The 6,000-nt window shown below is 36.6% G+C and overlaps 1 pseudogene; it reads left to right on the forward strand.

The window, feature by feature from the left end:
• Positions 1–5,789, forward strand: part of LOC127946116 (phenylalanine--tRNA ligase, mitochondrial-like) — a 140,625-nt pseudogene extending 134,836 nt beyond the window's left edge.
• Positions 5,790–6,000: the final 211 nt, after the last annotated feature.

Here is a 6,000-nt window from a genome sequence, read left to right on the forward strand (position 1 = left end):
CCTGGCTGTATATGCTTTATTTGACACTCAAGTGCTGGTACCCACTGACTTGCATTTTATTGAAAATGATGCCAGTATCACGTTGTGTAGTCATGCGTATGCAAATTACATGTTCAGTCTATAGGTGTGTGTGCAGACGTAGCGTTTCTTTGTAAAATGACATCGCCAACTACTGGCCTGACATGCATTCTACAGTGTTTTAGTCGTTTTCGTGAATCTGTGTGAACGGGGACCGTTTTGACAATGGTGTCATTTATATGTGAAACTTTTCAGAAACACTATATTGCTGTTGTGTAAACATACCCCTACTTGTATTTGTTATGACTGCTGAAAATTCGGTATTGTGACAATAATAGTATGAAACATTGTCTGGTTCAGCTTTCCAAAGTAAAAGCTTATAGGATGTGACCTTCATATTAAATTGTAAGTGTTTCTAGAAAGCGCTGAAGATTTTCAATTACAACTGTGAAAAGCAAGCAAACGCTAAATCTGTTCAGTTCTATACAGTATTTTCAGTTATGTACATTATATTTTCACATTAAGACTGTGGGCTGAAAATTAGCAAGTGCTTAATTTATCACATTACCAAAGCTGTTTAATGAGGCTTTGTGGTATTTTTGCACTGAGCTTTAATAACATCCATAATTGAAGGTTGGAATTACCTGGTGAAGTATTCACCACAGACAATAAACCTATGTTTTTTCTTTGTACCACAAGCTCAAACTCAAATTTTCAGCGCAACTTGGGCAAATTAATCAAGAAAATATATTATACTGCCAGCTTTGGCAAAAGAGACTAGAGATGAGGTTTCTGCCCTCTCTTGCATGGAGAAGTTGTTTAGAGTTTCTTTGATAAAACAAATTCTCAGTCAGTGTCAAGTCGAATTGGTTTCCGGTAATTTGATCACAAACAGCTAACAAACGTCTGCGCTCTCTCTATCTCTAAGGTTCAGTACTTCTTCTGTCACTCAGAACAGATTTCATATCTGTGCTCTGTTGTTGTCTTATTTATTTATTTTTCTCTCTCTTATGTGCCTCATTGCAGTTTGTCACACACACCTTTTCTTTCGTGGCAAAGCCTGTATGAATAACTGCACCCTCCGACTCCCACACCAAATTTTGCCAAGCAATAAAACAGAGTCAGCTCCAATAAAATGGAATTGTTGTGTGTGTTTGGATCACTGTTCACCTTCTGTGGCCACTGAATTATTGAACACCTGTGTGTTCACTTAAAATGGCAGCTGTTTTTTTTTACCAAGGCTGAAATTATCCTCAATGGAAATAACATGCCATCTTTAAATATAATCTTAATTGATTTATTATATACATAGTTTTGAAGTTGAAATCATGAAAAAAGGTTTTAGATGCGATTTTGCGATGTGATGGTGAAATGTTCAGCATGGTTGCCTCTCTTCTGGGTCTTGTTAACTTTGCTAGCTGCACATTGTCATGTTCTCCGCTGTAACTAGCTAAAAATAGCAATGCTACTAACTTCAGTTTTCATAATAATGCAGCTCGTCCAGTAACAACCCACATTTTCCGACAAGTAGCCACTTGACGTGACACATCTGTGACATATCAGATTGCATTGCGCCTGCAGCTTTAGCTGAGAGAATATAACGAAATACTCTTAAAATCTGCCCTCTCTCTGGTATGAAACATTGAGAAGGATGATTCGTTTTACATAATTGTGTCATTCGAATGGTTCATGCAAATGAAATGGTTCAAAAATGACTCCATTCCTTGGAGTCCCCAAGCGGAAGTCCTTGCACTGCATTTTCATCTTCTTTTGTAGTGAAATATTTTTGCTCGAATCAGGGTGTTTTCTAGTTGTAGTTAGTTTAGTTCAGCTTCCCAAATTAGCACTGCATTCTTTCTATAATTCTGATGTGAGAAATAAAAAGGGAACAACTGAAAAAAAGAAAGAAAGATATTTCAATTCTAGACAAAAATCACTTTATCCAATTATCTGCTTTGGCTGTTTGAGATGCGTGAAAGCGTACATGTCCCAGTGGCAGCCTGTGATATCCTACAATTGTCAGGCTGGTTTGCGCAGCTCTCGCAGTCGATCTCTGGCTGCTAGACGGAATGTGTGTGCCAGCCGTCCGCTCCACAAGTTCGCAGAAACCCTTTCTACAGCATGTGTGGGTAGAAAGCCATCATGTTTCACATATTTATTCTTAGCTGCCTTTTTTTACAGCTGTCTATTTATGTTTTTTTTTTCTTTTTTTTTTTTTTTGGTTTGGTCTGGGGTGTACTTTAATTGCTTTCCACGTAGCTGTCTTTGTTCACACTAACAGTGGTTGATGAGTTATCATTCTCTCCTCACACAGCAGCAGGTATGATCATTCCTTATGTGTCGATCAGTCACGGACGAGCTTCCCCAGGGATCACACTCATCTGCTGGATATTTTTAGCTTCTTTACTCTGAGCATGCTGTTTATCGAGAGAGACTCTATTGGTATAAAGACGCAAGATGTGCAAAAGCATTTACACTTCAACCGTTTACTTTTTTATGTAGCGAGGTGTTTAAAGATCAAGATACATATTTCTTCTTATAGAAACAGATCATTGTGATGACAAGCTTTTCTAGATGTATGTATTTTTATTATTGTTATTATTATTATTTTGAAAATATATTCAAATTGAAATTGTTGATAATATTTCTAAATATTTTTATTTGTATTTTTGATAAAATAACTGCAGCCTAACACATTTTACAGATCCCAAACGTTTAAACGGTACTGTGTGATATTTCAGAAGTCCATTCCTACAAAATCACTACTAAAACACTTCAACAGTACATTAATAATAATAATAATAATAATAATAATAATAATAATAATAATAAATGAATCATGAAAAACTGTGAAAATGCTGTACAGTGAAAATAATTATATTTATACTATTATGTAGTTATTTGCATAGATATTTTACTAATTTAATGAATAATCGATTAAATGATGATGATTTGTAATTCATTTTGACACCTTAAAGTTTAAGTTTGAGTAAAGTGATGATTTCGAGTTGGTTACAGCACCAGAATTCACACTGAAATGAAATTTCACATAAGTAAATGCATTAAATAAATATGACATTGAGCATTTTTTATTATTATTATTAATCTCATTGATTAGATAAAATAAAAATATATTTATTATTTCATTGAACACAATATTTTATGAAACTGAGGGGATTTGGATTCTGGATTTGGATTCTGTCAGTTTACATCCGGATGGGCACCGGGCCTTCTGACTGCAAATCCAATATGCGCAAACTGAATCCGATGTAGCCTCGTAACTCCCTGTTGGTCTGCACTGGAATCCCAGCAGCTGCTTTACTGCAGTTGTCTGTTAGCCATTTTGTTTCACTAAGTTTGCTTTGTAAAGATTCCAAACCCTTGGCTTTTTTTCCTCAGTCTTCTGCAGTCTTGCTTACATACAGCATGCACAATAAAGAGAGAATCATGCTTGACTTTGGTCTTCTCCCTGGAGAGCACTGTGTAAGTTAAAACTTTGTAGTTTCTTGTTCTTTGTAAATCCAGCTGCTCCCCTGAGACGAGGCACACTGCATGTGTGAGAGAAAGAGAGTTTGTTGACTGGCAGCTCGCTGAACAAGTTTGATCTGTGTATTAGCTTGACCTCACATACACTGTTGTATAACTTATTTGTGCATAAATATCTGCACTGCAACAACTAAACTAACATTATTGGCACAGTTCAGTCAAAAATCTAAATTCTGCCATCATTTACACACCATCAAGTCGTTCCAAACCTGTATGACTTGAAGATATTCTGAAGAATCTTTATACAACACTGCATCTAATGACAGCTGTAACTCTCCAAAAATGAAAAAACAAAACAAAACGAAAAAACAACATTAAAGTAATCTTTAGAATTTGAAGCCATATAAAGACAACTTACAAACATAGGCTCACTGGAAAAAACATGCCTCTACCTTCAATTCACTGACGTTTTTAGCTAAAATGTGTAGAAAGGACCTCTACATCCCTGAAAGACAGTGGAGACCAGGACAACTAGAGCCCCAGATACAGATCCCCTGTAAAGACCTTGTCTCAGAGGACCACCAGGACAAGACCACAGGAAACAAATGATTCTTCTGCACAATCTGACTTTGCTGCAGTCTGGAATTGAACTACTGGTTTCGTCTGGTCAGAGGAGAACTGGCCCCCCAACTGAGCCTGGTTTCTCCCAAGGTTTTTTTCTCCATTCTGTCACCGATGGAGTTTCAGTTCCTTGCCGCTGTCGCCTCTGGTTTGCTTAGTTGGGGTCACTTCATTTAAAGCTATATTGTTGACTTCATTGCAAATGAATGCACAGGCACTATTTAAACTGAACAGAGATGACATCACTGAATTCAATGATGAACTGCCTTTAACTATCATTTTGCATTATTGACACATTGTATTCCTAATGAATGTTGTTCTGTTGCTTTAAAGCAATGCATTTTGTTTAAAGCGCTATATAAATAAAGGTGACTTGACTTGACTAGAGGCAGTCAAACAACAAAAATGTGTATTCCTTTTCACACAAATGATGATTCCAGGGACAGAATATCGGTTAATAAAAACTTATTTTTGCATGGTTCCTTGCACAGTACTATGTTAAGACCTGAAAAACTCTTACCATGATGCATGATTTGCAAACTAATACATTTGTTCTTTGCATCACTTAACCAGCTCCATATTATTGGCTTTTCTGATATTGTAAACTTGCTCAATAGCGCACCTGGTAGAGCATTGCTCTTATGATGTGAAGCGCTCAGGTACAAGTTCAGTTAAACATAAGTCACAATAAAAGTGTTTAACAATGTGTAAAAGCAAACTAAAACGGGTTGCTTGCTTCAGTAAATGTTTTTTATCTCAAGTTTGCTTTCACTAACAATGTCGGCTACATTTAGTGTAAGTGGTGCGTTATTTTCAAACGTGGTACAGCAAACTCTTCAGCGCCACTCAGCAGTCATTTAATATCCAAATTGCCGAGATACACCATGTAGTGTAATAAAATGTTGCAAGATTCACTTTCATCTCTAAAAAATAAATCACTAAAACTGAACATAGTTTAAGCACCACTCACTGCACTTTCACTTTGAAAGTGCAACGAAATGCGCAAGAAACAATGTAATATAATTTTGCACAAATGTCACAACAGGCAGTTTGTTTCCAGTTTCCAATGAACCTGGGTTTCAACTTACATTAAAAACAGATTGAAATGTTTTTATTATTATTATTATTATTATTGATAATTTTCCGCTCCTTTGACCAATTAGCTCCATAATTGCTGTGACCAGAATAATGAGCCAGTGAGTTGAACTTGGGAGCCAAATAAATAAAATCTATTGTTGATTTTAGTTTACAAAACTGATCTGAATGACTGGTTCATGAATCACTCTGATCCGGTTCTCAAGTTCATAACTTGCTGACACAAAGATCCAGTTTTGGTGTTGAACAGCTCACTGAGGTTGAAGATTATCACCCAGTAACGACTTCAATCCATTCATCACACAAAACTGATGTATGACTTCAGAAGATGTTGAATATAGCAGCTACTTGTAAAGGACATTTTGGTGAGCAATTTTGAGGTCTATAGAACTGTTGTTAAATAATCTTTTCACTTTTTCTACTCTCCTAGGAAGAAGAGAGTGAGTCACTGTCACCGTGTGGTGTGTCGTCACATGGAGAGGACCCTGACACAGGAAGAAGTGCGTATCATCAATGGAGTCATTGAGCAGGCTCCCCAAAAAGAGCTTGGAGTGCAAGGAAGATACTGAGCTCTCCCTACAACCATCATGATCTTCCTCCTCCCTTGATGAGATTCACAGATGTAGTCACATCTCTGTGGTGGTAAATAAACCGTGGAAACTCTCAGCAACAACTGCACTTGTTGGAGACTCCATTTCTTAAGGAACACTTCACCCAAACATGAAAATAATGTCATTATTTACTCAACATCATGTTTGTCTTAATCTGAATTGGTGAATT

Source organism: Carassius gibelio, chromosome A24 (genome assembly GCF_023724105.1).
Source record: "Carassius gibelio isolate Cgi1373 ecotype wild population from Czech Republic chromosome A24, carGib1.2-hapl.c, whole genome shotgun sequence".
Taxonomy (NCBI): Eukaryota; Metazoa; Chordata; class Actinopteri; order Cypriniformes; family Cyprinidae; genus Carassius; species Carassius gibelio.